Here is a 23,232-nt window from a genome sequence, read left to right on the forward strand (position 1 = left end):
TCAGTTAATTTCCGCCAGGGTCGTAATGAGGGCCAATGAAAACTAAAAGGCCAATATATTTTAACATTTGACAAGTTGTAAACAGACTTGCAGTTATCCTGTAACTTTTTAAGATAGACTAAGGGAAGAATGTGATGAATTACCAAAGCAGAAAGAAGAAGAGCACACTTCATCTTTTTGTTACCTATTCCAATAACATTACACACATACTTGTATGCTGTATTTACCAACATACTACACTCTTATCCAGCTCTAACAAGAAGATACGTCAGCATGATGAAGTTTCTTGGAAATCCTTAGAACTATCATATTATGGCAATTATCTTGCAGTTCTTGATATAAAGGTATTTCTTAGTATTGTGTCTCACCTTCTTAGGTTTGGTGTCCTTTTCGTGTGTTGTCTTCTTGGGTTTCACTTCTTTGGAGGCGAAGAGATAAGGCTTATCACTCCAAGTCGCCACTGCACCAACCCAATGTGTAAACTGGGCAGCACAGGAAATAAAACCTCCTGGGGGAAAAACCTTGAGGTGTCAAGAAGTATTGCTCCCTGATGCTGGAATGTGGAACCCAGGAACTGGGGTTTAAGTAGAGATGCTAGGGGTGAACCGTAGTATCAGGTATCAGAATCCACAATGAGTCAAGGAACTCATATGAAAGTGGATAGCCCTGTGTGAAATACTACCTTTGGGTCATAATTGGAATTGAGGCAACAACATCAAGATGAGAGGAGACTGAAGGGCATAACAGGAGCATGCCAGCAGAGAGAGATGCCAATGACAGGAGCCCACCAGCAGAGAGAGATGCCAATGATAGGAGCACACCAGCAGAGAGAGATGCTAGTGAAGGCTGAGTCGGGGGGGGAAAAACAGCATGACAGAGAGACCTGAAGAGAGAGCGCTAAGCAAGGGGCAGAAGCCAGGAGCACCATTGCTGCACAGCCCTAAGGAAACTGCAGCAGAAGATAGCATGAGGAAGTAAACAGAAGTGAGCAACCTGACAAAAATGAGAGAAAGATAACTAGCGTGACGCAACAAAACGAGCAGTTGCAACACAGTGTCATGTCAGGTTTAAATGGGGGGCTGCTTCTTTCCTGATTGTGCACAAACGTGATGACGTGCGCACAATGTTTTCTTTATGCAGTAAAGGCTATGCGTTTCCAGTGTTGCATAAGTGAGGTGAACGACAACAGACCCCAAGAATGTGGAGATGTTACAGTGTGATTCACAGAGACTTACAGAGTTACATATTAAAAGTCTGAGCAAAAATGAAGAGGTTTCAAAATATAAGAGGCTCATTGCCATCAAGAAAATCGATGAGTTTTCATAGAATAATAATTGTGGCATCATTCTGCATTATGAATTGTGTTTTCCTCCTGATTATTATGACATTTAGACATATTATAAGAAACAATACAGATATGGTGGGTGAGAATGAAAGATTTACTGTTGCCCCTGATAAAATCATGAATAGCATTTTTTATAATCTTAATAAGCATTTATTTAAAAGCGCTGTTTGGGAAGCCCATGAAGATATAAATATGTGTCTTGATAATTGGCTTCATTTAAAGAATAACCTATGATATCAGCACATGAAGAAGGTGGGAAGAAGGACATCAAATGAAAGCTGCTAGGTGTGTTCCTTTATACCTTATGCTTTGGGAACCTCTACAATATTCATAGCAACAGAAGTATTAGTGAAAGATCTGCACTACCTTACACACCTTGCACTTTGTGTAACCAGAGGACAGTTCTCAGGCAGAACAGCATCCATAGTGTGGGTGAATAAAGTGATATCTCAAAGAGAAGATAATTATGTATGAGATATAAAGTCAAGAGAAAAGCTAGGAACAATGCATCAGATAATAAAATAAGAACAGCCTGAAATAAATGGAGCAGAAATCAAGATTGATAAAATTAGATGTTTCAATGCAAGGATAAGAATGGGAAGGAAATATGAGAATGCTGGGAAAGATGTCAACTACAAATTAAAAGAACAGTGCTTACTCCTGAAGGATAGGCTGATGGATTGGCTATGTCCAAAGCACTGGCTTTAACTGGACAGTGGGAAGTAGTTGTAGCAAATGTAGAAAGGAAATGTAAAAACCAATGGCCTAAGATTGCAAGATTGTTGACATGGGTCGACGATGAGGGAGGACCATTGCCGATACTACCCCTAAAGAATGCGTCTTTAGGCTTCCGAAATAATGGCATGATGAAAATTGGAGAAAAACGCGAGTGTGGCCGAGTTTTTGATGTAGCAGATATGAAGGAAGGAACAGCAGTCCTGATGGACCAATACTGGGCCTGTGGATCAAGAGATTAAATAAAGTTGCCACCAAAATGGGGAGGAGTTTGTTGATTGGTACTGATAAGCATACCAGCCTTAGTAGTACCACAAAGTGACTTGCAGATTACAAACTTCCCACAAATGGACACGCACCCGAGGAAGAAAATATTACTTCATTGAAGCAGACCGAGGAGAGATAATTACTTCTCAGCAAAATAATAGAAGCCTATTCTGACGTTCCAGACGAGCATACGTTGTTGCGCAGAACAGCAGTGATATTTACAGCTATATTCCTGCCAGGAATTCAAATGGCAGTGAAAGCCAAGTGGCTGCAAATCGCCAGCTTGGAGCTGCTGCAAACGATCAATATGACAATAAAAGGATTTGATGCAATCACATAATAGTTGAGGGCAATCAGGCTCATGGCCCTCCAGAACAGGTATGTCCTGGACTTAATTACAACAATGGAAGGGAAGGAGGCGTGTGTGCCAAAATCGGGCCTTCTTGCTGTACATTGACACTAGCCCATGATAAAGAGAATGGACTTTTACAGAATCAATAACAATGTTGTCAACCTTGAACACAGAAGTAGTGGGTGAAGTAGCCAAGACCTAGGAGGATGAATGGTTTTTGTCTCCGTTTTCATGGATTCCAACTTGGTTGGCAAATACCTTCAAATTACTTGGAGCAGTATTAGTGTTAGTATTGCTAGGATTTTGTCTAAAAGGATCATTTTGTGACAACGCCAGAAGACAGCCAAGAAAGCTACTGTAATGGAGATCATGATTGATATAGATGCTAGAACTGGTGAGCAGATGTAAAATGAGGACAGTACCCATGAGAATATAAAGAAAAGTACCTTTGTACCTCCAGGAACAAAGTTCTACTACCCTAATGATCATACCGAATATGTAGGATGATGGCAGTTGCTGAGCAGGTGCAAGGGGATCTAGGTCACCAGGCCTAAGCCCTGCCCACCTGTAAATCACTTTAAACTGTTGGTGCCTTCCTGGTTTGATGCTCTTTTTCCCTACTTATGAAGCCCTCCAGCCTCTTTTCCTTTGCAGTTGGTGAGCAGGTACTAGTCGATCTAAGTCACCTGGCCTAAGCATCAGCCAACTTCATAGTCCTGCCTCTTCCTTTCTGCTGTTAACTACTAGATCAAGGGTGTCTGAAATGTAAGGCAGACAAAGAAAAGGGCAATTCCTGTTTGGGCCTGTTGAGACCAGGAGGACCCAGGACCCGGACCCCTGCTCAGACAACAGGTAAACATGCGCCGACAAGTGTTTTCTCCCTCTGTCCCCACAGGCCATCCCCACCATCATAAGGCAACACTAACGTCAACTTTCACAGTGCTGGGGTGAGGTCATGTGCTCTGTGAAACAGTAAGTTGTGCATTTGTAAAAGTTTTATTCTCGCGCTGCAGCCTGTGTTTGCCCGCTCCCCCCTCCCTTTGTCCCGGTCGCTTCCTTGTTTATTGGCTCCCCCTCTTCCTCCCACTGTGCTCCCATTGGGTGGCGGACCCTTTAAATCAGTCACCTAAGGTGCCCCCTGCTGTGGCAGCTCCCTCGGCCAAGGACCAGAGGCTAAGGACAGCTCCAGTGGTGTCTGCCATGATAGCACGTAGCCTGCAGCCATCAACCTGCTGCGACTGGTCAGGTCATTCTTAACTGGGTGTGTTCCATTGCACTGTGCTAAAAAATGTAGCCCTTTTTCCCCTTCTGGGTAAGTCGAGTCTTGGTGTGTTGTATTGTGCTGTGCTCAAAAACCTAACCTTTTTTCCCCCTTCTGGGAAAGTCAAATCTGGGTGTAATCACATTCCGGTAACTGTGGCATTGTTGCTGGTTCTCTCTAGGCTCCCACTTAGACCCCCACCCCCGCAAGGCGTACCATTCATTGTTGTGAATTACTTGTTCCCCTCCTGTGTCTTCCTTTGTTGTGAACCCGGCCCCCGTCCACCTCCTCCCACTGCCCATTCTGAGTTGTGTGCCACAGGGATGTGCATCACTCTCTCTTCTCTCACCTGCTTCTCCTTCACCTACCTCCTTCACACACCCTATGGTGCTCTCTGTCTCTCCCATCTTCTCTAACTGCTACTCTATCTCTTACCCTATCGCTCTCACTAAGTCTGGAAGGAAGAAGTTCAAGAGGGACATCCTTGTTAAAGGTGGCACTAGGTGGGAGGTTCTCTTGGCCCCCATCCACTCCTCCAAGGCCATCATTAATACCTATCTGAACTGCACCGTCTTGGTTGAGGGCCCTCAGCCCAATCTCCTTTTTGATAGGTGTTTCCTGTGTCTTATCAACTTCCTCCCTTCTCCTGCTACTCCTTCCGTCACTTCTCTGGCACCCTCATCTTCCTCTTCTTCCCACCCTTGGGTACCTCTGCCACCTCTGCAGGTTGGACCTCAAGCCTGTACCCCTCCGTGGAAGTCTTTCAAATGTGGAAACCGGCTCCACATCGCTATTATCAACTCTTGTTCTGCTGTCAAACACTCCTCTGGCATCTTCTCGAAGAACTCAACCTCGATGTCCTTGCTCTCACGGATATACGCGCTACATTGATTCGAGATGGCAAAACCTCTTGGTTACGTCTAACGAGAGTCTGTGTTGCTGCCGCGCCCGATGAGAAGCCTGCGGACCATCTCTCCTTCCTTGACCCATGGACTTACACTCAGGACGTTGTGATTGTTTGGGAATCCCGCCTGAATTAACATCTTGCTGGTACCCCTCCCTCCTCAACGTGATTTTTGCTGACTTCTGCCTCACCAGCCATAGCTGCAGAAGCTTTTTATAGCTTGGGAAGTTATCTTGCCTAGCTACAAGAGTGTTGAACTCGTTTTTCCTGAGGAAGACGTTGTTAAGCGACTCAAAAACGTTGAAACCGGTCGAGAAATTGGGGATGTGGTCATGTTTCACATCTAACTGACCCGCCCTAGAGATAGACCACTTTTGTGACAACAAGAGTGGCCATGTACATTGAATGCACTTTACTAAAAAACTAAAAGCTGCTAGCCATGATTTTTTAACAGGCTTTACCATATATGTATTGTTGTTGGGTATTTAAATTCAATGGAATGTGGATGCATGATGGCTGTTTGTGGACGAATGAGTGAATTATCTATTGCCGATTAGATGAACTGTATGGATTACTGTGTTCTTAATTTCCTGCAATGTAAATAATATGCTAAAGTGTTGATTAAATCATGATTCATTCATTTGTGTAAATAATGTATCAGGTACAATAAATCTTTTTGATACTTTGTTTATAAGTTACACTCCTCTGGACTCTTTCTTCTGAGCAAACTTGCTCTCACTGAGACATGGTTCATGGCCAGTTCTGTCACAAGCTTTGACACTCTCCTCCCTGTGGGCTACAAGATCCTCTCTGAACCCAGAACCAACTGCCCTAGAGGTGGAATAGCCCTGATCTTTCCAGAGTGGGTCCGGGGCTCTGTCATCCCTACGTGGGCCTACTTCTCCTTTGAAAGTCTGGTCTGCAGGCTCTCTTTCTCTCCTGGCCTATCGCTAACTATGGCCACCATCTACCGGCCCCCTGGCCAGGTCGCCCTCTTCCTCTCTGAATGGGCCAACCTCTCTTCTCTCCTTGCCTCTACTTCTCAACTTCTCCTCCTTGTAGATCTCAACATCAATCTGAATGCTTCTAATCCCTCCTCTAGGCTTTTCTCTCTCTCTCTTTCAATTCTGCCTTGTTGCCCAACACACTCTGCCGGACCTACTTTGAATGTTCTCATCACCTCAGACATCCCTCTCTCTAACCCTCTCACCACTTCTCTCTCTGGACTGACCACTGTCTACTCTCCTCTCATCTGAGACTCTCTATCCCTCAGGCAAAGCCTCCCGGCACTGCCACCGACCTTCTCTGTCATTCGGCCCATGAAGCGTGTGTCAGTGGATGCCTTTGCCTCTACTTTCTATGGTCCTCCTACTCCTGTGGCTGATTCACACCCTGACACAGCCCTTTCTAATCTGCATCTTTCTATTTTCAACATCCTGGACATCCTTGCCCTGTCATGAGAATCTGGCTTAAGCCTACCTCTAAGTGCAACTCTTGGTATGAATCCGACTTCGCCATCCTGAAATGCCAGTGCAGGGTGGTTGAGAGGAAGTGGAGGGCTTCGGGTGCATCCTCTGACAAACTGGCCTGCCGCCTGCTCCATAGGCAATACAGACTCTCTGTCCTGTCCAGGAAGAGAGCACACATTCAAGCCCATGTCTATGCGGCCTATAACATGGCCGAACTCTGTAAAATCTGCAAGGAACTGGCCAATCCTGTTGCAGTCTCTACCTATCCTGTTCCCTCCCAGGCCCTCTGTACAGCTCTAGCCTCTCACTTCTCTGCTAAAACTCAGGACAACCTGTCCTCTATCTCCTTCCTCTTCCTCTCTCAGCCCTTTGGCCATCTCTCCCTCTACTCCTCCTTTCACCTCCTTCTCTCTGACAACACCTGCCAAGGTTTCTATTAAGGTGTCATCCAAACAGGTGCTCCCCTGCTCCTCCAGAACCATCAAGGACCATATTGAAACCCTCGCTCCAGCCTTGGCCGATTTCTGTAATCACTCTTTCACCACTGGGACTTTCCCCTCGCCCTTTAAGCACTCCCTTGTGCACCCCCTCCTCAAGAAGCTATCTGCTGAGCCTACCTGCCCGGCAAACTATCGTCCAATCTCCATCACCCTTTTCCTGGGAAGACTCTTGGAAAAGCTGATAATCCCCCAGCTTACTCTCCACACTGAATCTGTTGGTTGTCTCCATGACCATCAGTCTGGCTTCACAGCTGTCAGAGGGACATAAACTACTCTCCTGAACACCCATGAAGATCTGCTCTCTAACCTTGATCCCAGCATTCCTGCTGTCCTCATCCTCATTGATCTTTCCTCTGCTTTTGACATTGTCAACCAGGCCATCCTGATCAATCGACTCTGTGAGAACCTAGGCATCCCGGATCAGGCCCTGAAGTGGCTGACCTCCTTCCTCTTAGACCGCCTCTCCCAGGTCCAACGTAGTCCCTTTCTCTCTGCCACCTCTCTCACTACCTGTGGCGTCCCCCAGGGCTTCAACCTCTACTTGGCCCCATTTGGCCCACCTGATCTATACCTTCTCTAACGTTCAGTCTTATGCGGAAGACACCCAGCTTTCCTTCAGGCTTCCTTCAGCTTCCTCTCCTCTCTCGCTCATTCCTGACTGTCTATCCGCAATTCAGAATTGGTGCGCCTCGAAAGATCTCTGGCCTTAATGCCAGTAAGACGGAGATCCTTCTCATTGGGACCCATACCCCTGCTTTCCCTCTCTCACTCTGGCCGCCCACTTTTGGCTCTCTTCCTTCACCTTCCTGCGAGGCAAAAAACCTTGGTGTCATTTTCGACTCCAGTCTCTCTTTCTCTCCTCACATCTCGGACGCCGCCAAGCAGTCCCACTACCAGCTGCACCTCCTCAAAAGGACTCTTCCCTTTCTCACTTTCCCCAGAAGCTCACTGCCTCCTGAGCCCTGGTTCTCTCTAGACTGGACTACTGCAACAGCCTCTTTCTCAATCGGCCTTCCTCTACTCTATGCCCACTGCAACTAATCCAGAAGAGGACTGCAAGATTTATGCTTGGCCTCAAGCCCAGGGACCGTATCTCTCCAGCCCTGAAATCTCTCCACTGGCTCCCAGTGGCTGCAAGGATCAAGTTCAAGACCCTTTGCATTGTCAACAAAGCTTTCTGGGGCAAGGGCACGCACTACATCAAACTCTCTCTCTTACAAAATACCTTCCTTCTCAAGCCCTTCGCTCAGCTACCTCGAACTCTCTAAGGGTTAGATGGTTCTCCAGGCAGAGAGTGGAGGGTAGATCTCTCTCCTCTGCTAGTGCTTCCCTCTGGAATGGACTCCCTGCACCTCTCAAACTTCAGCCAGACCACGCCAAGTTCCGGAAGCAGCTCAAAACTTTCCTCTTCTCTTTTGCTTTCTCTCTCTCCCACTCCCCTGCTGACCTGCCTTACCTAACTGTCTGCTGTACCAAGTGGTTGCTTAGCTTAGGGGCTGTAGCTGTAACCCTAGAGTCCCTTGTTCTCATTGCACTACCCAGAGCAGCACTGCCCTGGCTGCACTTACACAGAGCATTACTGCCCTATTTTCCCATCCCCTCTCCCTTGTACTCCCCTCTTTCCCCTTGCACTTCTCATTCTCGCATGTGCACAATCTGAATGACACAAGGCCTAGTAAGATTGTTTGTCTTGTCCTCCCTCTGTCTTCCCTCCCTTGTCTTGTCACGCCCAGAAATACTTGTGTACTGGTGCGTTATAAATGACTTATAATATCATATATCATATCATATTCTGTGATTGCTGCCACATGTCCTGGAGTGTGGATGAGCATATAAAGAATGCAGGTCACCTGCGGGGTGTGACAAAGATATTGGTCCCAAAGTAACAACAGTATGAAGAGATAAAGGAGAATGGAGAGAAGAATGTGGTTGAGGGCTCGACCAGAGGGGGGAATGTAGAGGAGCAGGCAGATGCATTATCCCTAACTCCCGCCCCCTCACCGCCGTCATACTGGAACAATACCAGAAGAGCTCTGTATGGGACCCCATGTATTGTTCCTATACCACATCGAAAGTGTGGAAGGATGTCAGCATGCACCATTGGACATCATGGAGCACTGAGTGAAACCTGATGAGGGCAGAGTGATGTCATAAAGCAAATATACAGAGCCATACTGAAACAATATGGCAATACTTTAGAGGGCGAATATAACTGAAGTGACAAGAGAAACATGTACGAAATAATAAAGTAATCATGAATGCAAAAGAAGACAAAGTAACTTGCTGACCAATAAATGTAAATACGCAGTAATGCAAGGTAAATAAGACACATAGAAGCTTGCTATAGAGGAATACATAATGTGGCTAGGATGGCCATAATTGAAAAATGGACGCCGGCTCGTGTCAAGATTTAATTCAGCTACCTCAGAAACCATCAGGGTTGAAGAGTCAGGAGACGCTGGAAGAAAAGCTGTGTGTGCAAAACAGAGAGGAGTTTATGTTGGTTTGGGATCAAAGATGCTATTTTTAAGGAATAGCTGCAAAGCACAAAGGGAGGCAGATGGATAAGCCATGGACGAGACATATTTCTATTAGATTAAAGAAGAAGAAAACATCTGCAGGAGCCAAGTATTAGACAATTAAAAGTGTATAAAGTATATGCAAGGTAGAGTTAGCAATCTCTAGAGGCCAAGGCGAGCAATGACACTCAGTATAATTAAATCAAGTAGCAGTAAACCAAAGGTCAAAATGGGCAAATTCATGGTCTCTTCACATGTGACTCAGAAGTAAAAATAAGAAGGGCTATTCATTAAGCCTCGGATGAAGCTAGTGATGTGCTTACAGTCCCTTGAATGTCCTAGAACAGAATGTCAACTACATACAGGAAACGTTGGCTCATGGCCGGACTGATGAGAGATGGTGGACTAATTGGGAAAGTGGGGAGTAATCTGATGTGATTCAAGCACCTGGTTTTCGTTTTGCTTACGTGCTGCTAGCCAAGCCGAAAGTCCAAGGTTGGGTGGGAATGCCAACCAATCAGTGGGTCTATGGGGCATCCTACTATACAATGTTGCATAGACTAATCTGCTGCCATTTTATTTGCTATACTCAGTATTATCCATATTTAGAGGTAGTTTGAGGCGTGCCTCACAGATAATAGACAGTCAATGGTGTACTAACCCCTATGTATTCTATAAGTAGATGTTACTCTAACCAATCCCTCCCGCTCAAATGTTTTACAGTTTACCACGTAGGATGACATTATAGATGACGCATATTGGGGTATAAAACCTCTGTGTAATCTAGTTTGTGTGCGAGTGTGCAAGCATCAGTCCGATGTATGTCAGTTAACACTGCTTTATTAAATTGAGAGTAAAGTCGTTCTTTGCTATATTCTTTGAGTCTGTCTGGTTATTTGGTGTGAGATCTTTATAGGTAATTCCATCTAGCACAAGAGACGCTTCATGTTGCCAGAGCATAGCTGTATATGAGTCGTCGGCAGGGCTAGAACATAATCAAACAAATGATATATTGAGTGACACTTTAATTGGAGGTATGGGAACAAACTCCTCTTGTTAAGGGTAGTCTTTAAATATATCATTACAACCCTCAATTATTATATATATTTTATGTTTTCTTTACCTAGTTACAAGATAGATTGTAATATGACATCTAAAAACACACCCCATTATAGAGATATGAGCTTTATAGTGGAAATGGGGTTAAGAGTGTGAATTATTTACTGAGAAACCAGAAGACTTGACTCTTCCTTCCAGGTGCCCATTTGACTGAATTCGGTAATCCTGGGAAAATCTCCCTCAAACAAACCTGCTTACACATGCGCAACACCATTACCATATTGAAAATAAAGCATCTAGACCTTTCAATTAACTTTTGACTATAATTAGTGAGTCCAAGAAGGCTTCTCAATTCTCGCTACTCAAAATAAAAGGTGTGCCCCTTAAAAAGGAGAATCGGTGAAACATAAGGGAACTGACAAGGAAAGACGACGTGGCCAGATTGAAACAACTAAAGATCATGGTTATCAGTAAATTCCATGGTACTCCGATTCCTATTTGTTAAATTCAACTTAATAGTAGAAACATCCATTTGAGCCAAGTCACATATGCCACGGCACAACCATGTAGCCATTATGGGAAGCTCACATCCCGGTCAGACCCACATGAGCAGAGCATTGTGGGTATGCAAATTGGTACAAATGGAAGCCTATAGTGCTAGAATAACATTTATCTAACACACCAGTATAATTTTACACACCATCTCTTCACACCAGCGTCAGCGTTATTGCGATACATCAGTGCAGTATAATCTGAAAATGTTGTTGTTCTTGTTGGCGTGGCTCTCATAGGTCAAGAGCTGGCAATTTCCATCTAAATAGCTGATGTTCGCCGAAGTCACACGTACTAGAACAAACTAAACATCCCAACGAAAAGCCAAACTGCCTCTACCATTGAACCCACACCACAGTAAAACCAGCTCACATCACACAGTCCCCCTACTCAAGATCTCATTCAAAAAATCCCTTGAGGGAGCGACTATGTCCAGACATTTCTCAGCCACCTTAACAATTATCATAATTTGTTCAGTCTTACTCTGAGTTTGAAAGGAACAATTAATAACCTCAATCATAAACAGCAAAACCGTCTACTTCATTAGCACCAAACCATTCCTCACCACCTGTGTCGGCACTGCCTGCTCCTTAGTAACATCGGAAGCAGGGACAAACCCACTGTGAGCTGGACAATCTTGCCAAGCACAATTCTCGCCGACAACTGGCACACACGCACCTGCCTCTGCATGTGTCAAATTGGGAGACACTTTCAATTATTGCACCTGGGCCTCACGCATATACACAGGGAATTTCTCATACATAACACTGTGATACCCACCACAGTTCCTGCATACAGGCTGCTTCTCACTTACACTCCTTGATATCGTGGCCTCCTCCACATTTTACACAGCTCTGCACACACCTGCAGACATTGACCACAAAACTCTGACACCAAAAACACCTCAAAGGGAGTATGGTGGGGGAGGGTGGTGTGGGGTGAAATTGCCCTGGATGCCATAATTAAAGGCTGGAGTCAGTTATGAGGGCTCCCATGAAAGGCCTGCCCTGAACTAATGTGAAACACAAAGCCTATGAAATCAAAGTGAAAAGGAGTGAAATTGGGCCTCAAGATGTAAAGATATTTAAAGATGCTAACTGCCTGGCATAAGGGCAAGACACATGGAAAGATTTGCGAAATTATTGAAGAATTGAAATAACATACTCAGAAACAACAGTGCCCAGAACATTAAATTTAAATGCTGAGATGTGTCTCAAGCCTTCACAGCAGAACGAAGCATTTTACTGTGGGAGAAAGAAATGCATGTAAATTCAATTTTCCCTTTAAACTAAAGTAATGCTCATCAAAATGTGTGCAAGCTGTTTAAAATATGAACTTGGTTTCCGATTATCATGAGCCCATCACAGACTAAACAACCATGCACAGAATCTATAATAAGAGGCTGAACTAGGTCTAAGCAACTGCAGCAAAATGGAGTTTTTTTCACTCTTGACATGAATCAAATGTTCTTTCGGGTTTCCTTTAAAGTGACAGAATTACACCAAAGTCTTTAAAAATGTAAGTATGATGTTTTCTTTCACCACCGCGTGCAGATAACAACTTTGTAGTAATATTTTAACATATTAAGTGTGTGCCTTTCAAAAGTTCATGTAAATGTAAAATGTGAGCTAAAAAGTCAAATTCAACTCAGGGGGGAAAGATTTTGGTTTAGTTTCTCTCTTTGCTTGTTAGTTCCTCAGATGTGAAACTAAATTATTTCCCTTGGTTGGCCTGGAAACCAGGAGAGGCCTATAGCTTCAAACAGAAGGCCTTTCCCTTAAATATACACAGAATAGGAGCCTCTGAGATCAAATTCGCTGTGTGGACAAGATAAGACAGCTGTATTCCCCAGCTTTCTATCACCCAGGTCTCTTAGGCAGCAATAAAACCTGCCTTAGCTGGCAATTAGCTCTTGGAATGTGTAAAATACTGCTTAACATTGACACCTGCACAGTAAGATGCTACCACTGCCTAGCCTCATCCATCTGCAACTATCCTGAACTACCCTTCCCACTTTCCCCTACCTCCGTACCACAGAACACTCCACCAGACGACGCTCTCTGAGAATGACTGCTACGCGACAAACATACTCTTTATGCCTGCGCCACTTTTGCCCAGCATGTCCGTGCCTTACAAAGTCTGCTTCCAACGATAGTGAATACACATACTTATTCTCCACCAGACTGTGGGCCCACTTCTTGTATTTCATATGTCTGCTAGACGCCTTCAGCTGCTGAAAGCTCACTGTATCGTTCAATTATGTATCTATGTATGCTCTGATACCTCAGACTCTTACTGTTTCCCACTGAGCAACACGTATCTTGCACACATCCAATTTCTAGTTGCTTCCACCCTCCTTCTGCCTTCGCTGACTGCCCTCATCCAACTGCACGCAGAATTTACTGCTATGCCAAACTCTGCTGTGCCTTGATGTACTGTAGTGCCAAACTCTGCTGTGCCTTGATGTACTGTAGTGCCTAACTCTGCTGTGCCTTGTGATACTGTAGTACTCCTCTGCATTGTTAGGGAGAATTCTCATGTTATTGCTAATTTCCCTCACCTAGTGGTCCCTCAGCAGGTTTGCTGGATTGCTGGGGTATATTTTTCCACCTTGTAAGAGTGTGAGCCTTTTCCCCAATCTTACATGTGTTTTGCCATGTGTATTTCTACTTTTTGTGTGATCTTGGGCTCTGGAGCCACACCACTCCATGAGCCACACTTTTGTGTGTGTTACACAGCACCTTCAGTACAGTGACACAGGGTTGTCTTTGAGACTTCCCACTGACTCAATTTTTCTGGGGCTGACTACTGTCCCCCAGAAACAGGTAAAGTTGCCATTAACTTTATATAGTCACTTTAAACTACAGACCCAGTACACCCCATTTTACATAGAGTATTGGAAAGGGATAAGTACTACCCCTTTTTGTCTGTGCCTCTTGGAGCTTTGTTTTGCTCTCTTAACATTAAGACTTGGCTGGTGGCAGTGGTATCTACCCTAACTTTTCTTCCGTGATTATACAATATAAACGTGGTACTGTTTTAGGCTATTATATTAGCCTCGAACATAAACCCGCTTGACCAAATACTTTTTATTTTGGCTCCGGTTGGGTTTAGTCACCATTTCTTTTTGTTAAAGTCCTTCTTGTGTTTTACTTTTCGCGCCAAAACAGGTTTGCCTTCTTTGTTCGCCTACCTTTGGCGGGCTTCTGTCCAGAAGCCCTCGTTTGGTCTCTGGGTGTCTAAGTGGGCTGAAAGTGAGAGAGGGGGTTTAGTCACCCCCTGCACAGGGTCTCCTTTGTGTCGATTGGCTGAGGTGGATGTCCGGGCCGGACAACCCCCCTGCTGAGTGATTGACAGCCAGGCTGTGTGAATGGGGGATTTTGGCATAAAAGTCAGGACTCTTGGGCTGGAAGTCAGAGTCACCACTGGAACTGCAAAGAACCGAAGAGAAGCGGAGAAGAAGACGGCTGCTGCAACTACTGAGACCCCGTGAAGCCCTGCTGCAGTCCTGAGCTATCTACCCTTCAATTACAAGAGAAGATCCAGTCTGGAGTCTTCTTCCCTTGAGGCTGGTGGGATCAACCAGCTCATCTTCCACAGCCAGAGGATCCTCTTCGTGGTCGGAATCGCTGCACACTGCTGTAGTGGTCCGGATAGCCATCTGAAGAACCTCTCCTGTTTTAAAGGAGCGCACCTTTTCTTCACTGTTGTTTCGCTGCTGCTGCCCTCATCCCTGGGTAGTGCAGAGCGCTCCAGAGGTCTTCCTTCTTGTCTCCACGACTGAAGCTCCAGGAACTGTGAGTCTGCAGGAACTACCAGGAACAAATGCTGAATAAGGTACTGTTTCCAACTCTGAGGAATTGGGGTGAACCCTTCTTCCTCAGCAAAGGCTTGTCCTTTTCTTCCATCCCTCTTATAACTTTTGCCTCCCTTTCTTGACGATATCCCTTTCTTGACGATATCTAAGTACTCCTGGCAATCTCGATTCGTGAACTATACTAACCATGTGATCCTCAGCAACAGGACCCTGTTACACTTGACACTGGTGCAGGCCTATTGACTTTAATCTACTGGTTAGAAGGTGTCCTTTGATTCTATCTGCCTTGACAAATGTATTGCCTATGATTTTTATCTCCAATTTTCTTGTGTGAATTCAGGTCCTAAGTGTGTTTGACTACGGTTACATTTCTTCCCGCGGGTACGCTTATCTTTAGTAAGACCAAACTGTCATTACTGTCAAAAAGTGATCGCATATGGACTCCTGGTAACGTCTTTTTTTCACAACACCGGTCTGTCAAATCCCAATGTACTTACCTTGAATTTATCTACACAAGGGGATTTGGTTGTGTATAGTGTATTTGAAGTGTGGTTTTATTTTAATAGAAGTGAAGTGTTTTGTGAACAGATGGTTTAAAAATAAATGTACTTATATTTTTTAACCAGAAACCTTGAGTCAGTGTTTGCTTGAGTCACAGTAATTGTGGTCCTTTGTGTAATCTCTACTACTGCTCATTTGCTTTTGAGATAAGTCTGGTTGCTCAGCCATTGCTACCACTCTTTCTGTGTACCACGGGCTTGTACCAAAGGTGCAATTGTATTACCACTTGTAGTCTTAATTTTGTGTAGCGGTCCCTAAGGGGAATGCCCAGGATTCTGCCTAACACGCATCACGGCAAACTGCCCCTATATGCAGAATCACCATACTATGACACCCCTACTTACCACTGTTGTCTGCTTCACTGCTGCACTGTGCTGATATGCCATTTGTACCACTACTTATTGCCACTACATGTTGATATCTTAGGCGGTATTGATGCGCCTCAGCGCCACTGTTAATAGCTGCTCTGCCCTAATGCCATGCGGTGCTGAAGCGCCCACGATGATATTGTGATATTGCTGCGTAACTCTGCTGCTTGTTTCACTAATGCACCCGTGCTGAAGTGCCCTTGGCTCCTCTGCTAACCCATTGATATCTGCTTGTTTCTCTACTGCACCTTATGCGCTGCTGCTGATTGCCTCACTACTGATTGCCTTAAGCACAGCGCTACGTTGCCCGCAGCGTCCCGCACTCTCATCCTGCCAACTGTATTTTATACCATAACATAGCTTATTGCTGGTTTAAGAGCAGGCTGACCGCTTACCTGATGCTCACATGTTTATGGTATGTACTGTTGATGTTCACATGTTTATGCAACGTAAAATGTACCCCATTATAACACACTACTGTCCATGCTAAAGGCCATATCTTTCTATCCTACTAGCAATGCTACAATACTTGTGTCGCCCTACCAGCTGCTAACCCACAGCCATAACCCCTTACCCTTATCCTCAACTATCTATGCTCCAATCATTATATGCCTCTAGCCAGATCTCTCTCCCCTACCCGAGGGGACTTCTAGACGTGTTTGGCTATACAATTACTGTTCCATGTACTGTCCACTGTACTACACTTAGGATCCCAACAGTGAGCTACCCTTAGTATTCACTAGTCACCAGTAGCAAACCTAGTAGACATCCAGCCCTGTGATCACAATGGCCAAACTAGCCCACACTGATGCTACTGTGCATAGCTTGGCCACAACTGCATTCCCCAAACTCTCAGACATCCCACCAACCTACTTCCTACCATCTTTCTTCACCACACCCAGCCTGCCAGACAACCTCCCCATAACACCCAAACCAGCCAAATACCCCAGATACATCGACACCAGAAACAAACTCCTTGGCCTATGCTCCCGGTATACCACCAACCCACCACAAGTACACCACGGCGCCACCAAGAAAACTGGCCCACCTGTGACTGCTATGGGACTGATAATAGTCCCATCATCACCCACCCTGCCCAAGGTCACAGGAACCACCTCGACCTCCCACTCAGGGAATGGAAAAATACAAACAAACGTGGCACCAACCAACTTCCAATGTGCACTGATTAATGCCAGATTCCTCCCAGCACATGCCACAGAAATCCATGACCTCATCACGAATCTCAACCTTGATATCTTGGCTATCACGGAGAGCTGGCTTCATGAAGCCGCTGGTCCTGCCCTATCACTAGCCCTCCCACAAGGACACTATCTTTAGGCAAGATAGACACACTGCCAAAGGTGGGTGAGTAGCCCTCATAGTCAATGATTGCTTAGAAGTCAGACACACATCCTCAAACCTCGGGAAGAACATTGATTCCCTCGCAGTTAAGATAATTATCTCCCCTAACTCCACTTTCACCATCCACCTAGCCTACCACCCACCAGGTCCTATAGCAGACTTCCATGACAACCTCATCCATCTCCTAGGTGAAAACCTGAAAACCTCTACTAAAACAGTTCTCCTAGGTGACTTCAATCTGGGACTTAATGACCAGAGAGAAAGACCATCCAAAGCCCTGGCCGAAGCGTTACATGAGCTCGGCTTCCAACAAAAGAATCCTCACACCCACCCATTGCAAAAGCTGCAACCTTGACTGGGTAGTAGACCACAATTGTGATGTAGACATCAGCTCTAACACCCCCACCCCCTGGTCTGACCATCACCTTACACACTTCCTCATTCATACCTGCGCCAGCACACCCTAAAATATCACCCCCATTCCACCTGATTTAGCTAGAAGTGCACGGACCCTCAGTAAAGAAAGTATCCTCACCCACCTAGACACTCTAACCATCAACTTCCCACCCTCCTCAGACCCATCAGTACTGGCGGATATCTATAACACAACGCTGAAAACAGCCGTCGACTCCATTGCACCACTACAGAACAAAAAAGTGAAAAAAATAAAACATTAATACTTGGTTCTCCGCAGAAATAAAAGAACTACATACCGTAAAATGTAAAGCTTTGAGCAAAGGGCTAGGATCTCCTTACAAATCCACGCTATCCTATTACAAAACTCTGCCCACTCAATACAAGAAAGCCATAATCACAGCCAAATCTTCTTACAACGACAGAATCACCAATGCCACCTCCAAATTAAAAGAGCTCTTCGCCATCTTTAAAGAATTATCCACTCCTGCCACTAAATCACAAGAGATTGTTAAAGAAAAAACATGGTGTACTAAGGTACAATCAGCCTTGCTAAATAGAATCGAGCTCTAGCAAAAGAAGATCCATGAGCATCACAAAAACCTCTCTAAACATATCAGGTTAGCATCCCTCCCTGACAGTAAAGTCACCAAAGACAAAATAAAAACCTTCTCCTTCAGGGAAGTGATTGAGTCCGAAGTAGTAGACATTGTCAACAATATCAAACCATGCAACTGTAAAGGAGATGCCTGCCCAGCCAAACTAGTAAAATACTGTGCAGAAACCTTAGCCCCTTTTCTAAAAACTTTCATCAACGCATTGTTCAATTCCAACACAGTCCCTGACAGCCTAAAAGAAGCATGGGTTTGCCCATTTCTAAAAAGAAACTCACTGGAACCTGAAATAGCCAACAACTATAGGCACATCACCACCGTCCCATTCCTGCTCCAAATCTTGTATAAGGTTGCCTATAAGTAAATCCAGCAATTTCTGGAGGAAAACAAGATCTTAGGCAAAAGACAATCGGGATTCCGCCCAGGCCATGGGACAGAATCTGCCCCATTCGATCTCAAAATACAACTTGGCGACATTATGGACAAAGGCAAACCGGCACTTCTCCTCTGGCTAGATTTGTCGGCTGCCTTCAATCTGGTAAACCATGATATTCTCTGTAAGCAACTGAAAAACGCAGCCCACTTCTCCCCGCAAGCCACAGCATGGATTGCGTCCTTCCTCAATGGAAGACTCATGAGAGTCTTCTCAGATGCTGTGTGTGCCTCTCCAACCACCACACTGTGGAGTCCCACAAGGACCATGTACTGCACCCACCCTGTATAACATCTCCACCCTCCCTCTCTTCAATGACTTGGATCGTCATGACATAGCCTAAACAAACTATGCCAACGACACACAAGTATTACTCCCCCTAATCGGCATCTATGAACAAGACTCTGCGGACCTATCCAATATCTACACAGCCATCCAAACATGGATGGCAGCCAACGGCCTTGTCTCAATGCAGATAACACAGAGATCCTTGTAGTAGGCACCAAAGAAACGCTCAATAAACTCTCCCCTTTATATCGCTCTTTCAACATCGACAATACCACTATCACTGTCTCATCAGCAGTAAAAACTAGGACTATACCTCGACTGCTCCCTGTCCATGACATGCCAGGTCAGTGCCATAGCCTCCTCTGCTGCCCTCACCACTAAAGTTATCAACGCAGTGAAACCTTTCCTATCAACCAAAAATTGCCTGTCAATTGCCATAGCCACATTCGGCACCAAGCTTGATTATTGTAACGCCCTCTTCCTGGGCACCTCTGCCAAAAACCTACAAGTTACACAAAACAATGCCATTAGTGCAGCACTGAGTATCTCTAAAAGGGAACACATCTACCAAGCAAGAAAAGACGCACATTGGCAGCCAGTGAAATAACGCATTCTCATTAAAACCTTTGCCATTACACACAAATGCCTCTCACTTCTTCATCCAGACCCACGAGAGAGCATCTCATTAACCAGATCCATGTCCCCTCATTCAAAAGGTCCAAAGGAGGATCTCCAGTTTTCGACACCTAGCACCCAAAAACTGGAATGCTCTCCCCACTGAACTAAGAAATGGAAATTCCTATACAGTCTTCCTCAAAATGCTGAAAAGCAAATTGTTCAACTAATAATGTCACTTCTCTGTAACCGGCAACATTGTCTCAGGTTTGTTATGCAGTTCCTCTGTAACCATGGTTGTTTATATTGTCTGCACTGTCGATCTTCTCATGTAAGTCTGTAGTAAGCAAGTATTCTGTAACAGCACCACAATGCCCCAGGTCCGCTGTGCGCTATATAAATTTAAATAAAAAAATACATAAAATAAATAAATTAATCTCAACACAGAGCCCCTCTTGATGTCACAGCCAGGAACAGGGACTTGCAAGGGTGGGGGCCTGGAAAGTAGTAGTTTTAACTGTCCATTGTATAAAATGGGAGAAATTAATATCTATCCCACAATAATAGTTTTGTGATTTCTGAAAAGGTGTCAAACAGGCCTTTCTGGTCACCCAAAAATCTGGGACCTACACAACTAAAGTTATTTATGAAAACATCATGGGGCCCTCCTTGTGTAGTTGAGAGATACGAACATTTGAGGAAACATGCAAAATATGATTAATATTCCGCCCACCGAGCGTCATATTTTTCACAGATATAGTTTGGGAGTAAATGAGGAAAAACTGTAGCTCCACATAGGAATGACATGCAAACTTCGTAGTAGCATCATTTGACTGTTAGTAAAATATAGTCGGAAAAATGCCTTCATATGTGTCAAAATATAGAGATTAAGTGCACTTGTCAGGCAGTGAGATTTCTATGTCCCTGAACTAGGCCAAGCCGCCCTGTCGAAGGAAGATGGTGGGTAGGTCTCCTCCTCTAGCCAGTCCAAAGCACTCCCACATTTGCTGGACCTATCAGCCCTCAGGTGGGTGTGGAGGATTGGACATTAAACAATCACGTCCACGGAATCCATAACACATTAGTGATGTCATTTGCTCTATAACTAGATTACCCTGCCTCAAATCAGGGCCTTTCCTACTAAATCCTGCAGTGAGCGGCTGGCAGAATTTGGAAGAACCATTCCAGCAGTGAGAGGCCCAAATCTTGCAGAAGAGCCAAGAGGCATAGTAGCTGACTTGGGACCCCTTAGAGGAAAGAGGAAATCCTTGGCTGACCCCATTGGGGGTCCCAGCAGCAGTGTCGTGACGCTCCCTGATGTCCAGTCCAGATCTCTCCTGTAAGTAAACTGAACCCCAGAAACCATTGATTGCCTAAGCCCTGTATTAATAAGAATAATAATTTAGCTTTTATATAGCGCTACGAACCCTCAGGTATCTGAGCACTGCTTATTATTACCCAAGGTGTGTGGTGCTCATTTATCGACCTCAGTGGATGAAAGGCTGTGTTTGGCCCTGCCGGGATTCAAACGTGCATCAGCAGGCTCTGCACAGGTGTCAAAGCGAGCACTCAACTCACTGTGCTATCAGACAGGCATATTTTTGTAGCATTGTATTCGATATTTTCCCCATTGAAAAATCCCCAATGAAACCCCCCAATTGCATGTGCATTTTACTTATCTCCATATTGAAGAACTTCCCTGTTTGCCTGTGTATGTTAGCAAATCCCCATTGAAAAAACCCTCCTTTGTGTAAATCCTTAGTCTGTTTTTCTAAGTAAATCAATTAATTTCCCCATTATTTCATGGGATTTGTATGGTTGGCATTAGAAACTAACCATCTCTTCCCAGTGCCTTGTGAATTGTTATAATTATAAAGTGTGGGCCAAAGAATTAATCCCATCGTGATCTGAGAAACAAATGTGTCCCTGTGTTTAAATTGTGCCCTGCTAAACGAATTTCCACCTGCAACTGTATTTTCCCCTTGCAACTGTAATCCTGAACTAAAATCGATTTTCATCTTGTGACCTACCCCCTTTCCCAGAGCCTACCTGTCATTGTAAGCATCAGTGAAAACGAATTCCCATTAGCATTTTCTTTCCCATTTAAATTGAGCTTAATATCCCAAAAATCGATTTTCCCCTCCTGTTCCTTTTTCCCTATAGTGAGTTAAAAACGGATTCCCCTTGCATTGTCTTTCCCATTGCCTATGTGTTCAACTATCCAAAAACCTATTTTCCCCTTGTGTGCTGAATAGTATTCTCTAAAGCCTTGCCTGTCTTTTAAGTGCAAGCAGTCGAAATTCCCTTCTGTTTTTTCCATACCGGTTGTTCTAAATAATTAAAAACCCATTCTTTCATTGTGCTCTGAAATGAATTGTCCCATTTGTTCCTTGCTCCCCATATTGTTTCTGTGGGCAACACACCAAAACAGATGTTCCCCCTGTATTCTTACTCCCTGCCACTGCCTTCCATTCAAAGGAATCAAGTGCATTTGATGTTTGGGGGTTGAGTGTCGCAGGGGGAGTGCTTAACACTTGTGCTATCATTGTGTGTTGAATTGGTCTTCTGTTTTGTCATTAAAAAAGGAAGCATTTGTGACAGTATATCTTACCCTGTTGCTTTATAGAAGTGCTTGCATTTTTGGTTGCCACAACATTGGTGGCTGCTGTAATTGTTGATTCTAATTTTACAATAGCAATAAAATATTTATTAAATATTATTTACACACCGGCTTGGTTCCTAGTCCATTGTGACACGGTGTGTTTGTGGAGGGGGTGTGGGAGACGGGTTGGAGGCCTTCTCAAAAAAGGACCTAAAGTGTAAAAAAACAAAAGCGCTTTTATTTGCGCCACATTCGTTGCAGGGGAAGAAGATCCCTGGCTTGTGTGTGCCGTGTAATAAAACCGTGACAGGTGTCACACACTCTTCCACCCAAAACCTTTTATAAACAATCCACAGAAACTGCAGCACCTCCATAGACTGAAACGCCACCAACACAGTAGTCGAGTGCACTACCCCTTATCCATTCCTTGGACCCATCCGCCGCACTCCTGCCACATTATCATGCTTAAGTCTAGACATTAACGGATCCAAATCGGTACTGTTCGGCAGTCCATAGATCACCCCTTACCTCTTACCATACATACAGGGAGCACAGCACAGTCTACAGGAATCCCCACCCCTTTATGTAAGCACAGCACCTTCTCCTTCTTGCAGCAAACAAACCGCGTATCCCTTCCCACCTTACGTACAAACCAAGGCGACCAACCCCTCATCTGCAGATTCTTCAATCTCAATTGGGCACACCTTCCTGAAATCCTGGCCTTCCACAGCACTCGCCACTATAACCAAAAAATCCTTCTCCTTAGGGGTACCAACTTCACCCCAAGACCCATCACCATCCACATCTGCTGCAACACAACCTCCTGCATCCCTTCCGGAGGAAGAGGTGCTACCTCCTCATGCTCCAACACTGCATATCTCGAAGGAACAGCAACGTCACATTCACCATCAACCAGCCTATACACAGGACATCCTGTCTCCTACAATTCTTTCTGAAAGGAACTGACTGCCACGCACAGCCAGAATCACTAGAACATGTGATGTCCTCCATTGAAAAAACATTCGCTCTCTGGCCCGACAACAGACATTGTACCCTGCTGGCGGCCCCACTCAGCCGACCCACGTGCACCCCAACCACTCAAGACACCCACATCCCATGTCACCATCTCTTCCGACACACAGCTGCCTTCCTCGTCCACAGCATCTCCTTCCCGACCCCAATTCTCTCACTAGTA

Source organism: Ambystoma mexicanum, chromosome 2p (genome assembly GCF_040938575.1).
Source record: "Ambystoma mexicanum isolate Mex_15411 chromosome 2p, UKY_AmexF1_1, whole genome shotgun sequence".
Lineage (NCBI taxonomy): Eukaryota > Metazoa > Chordata > Amphibia > Caudata > Ambystomatidae > Ambystoma > Ambystoma mexicanum.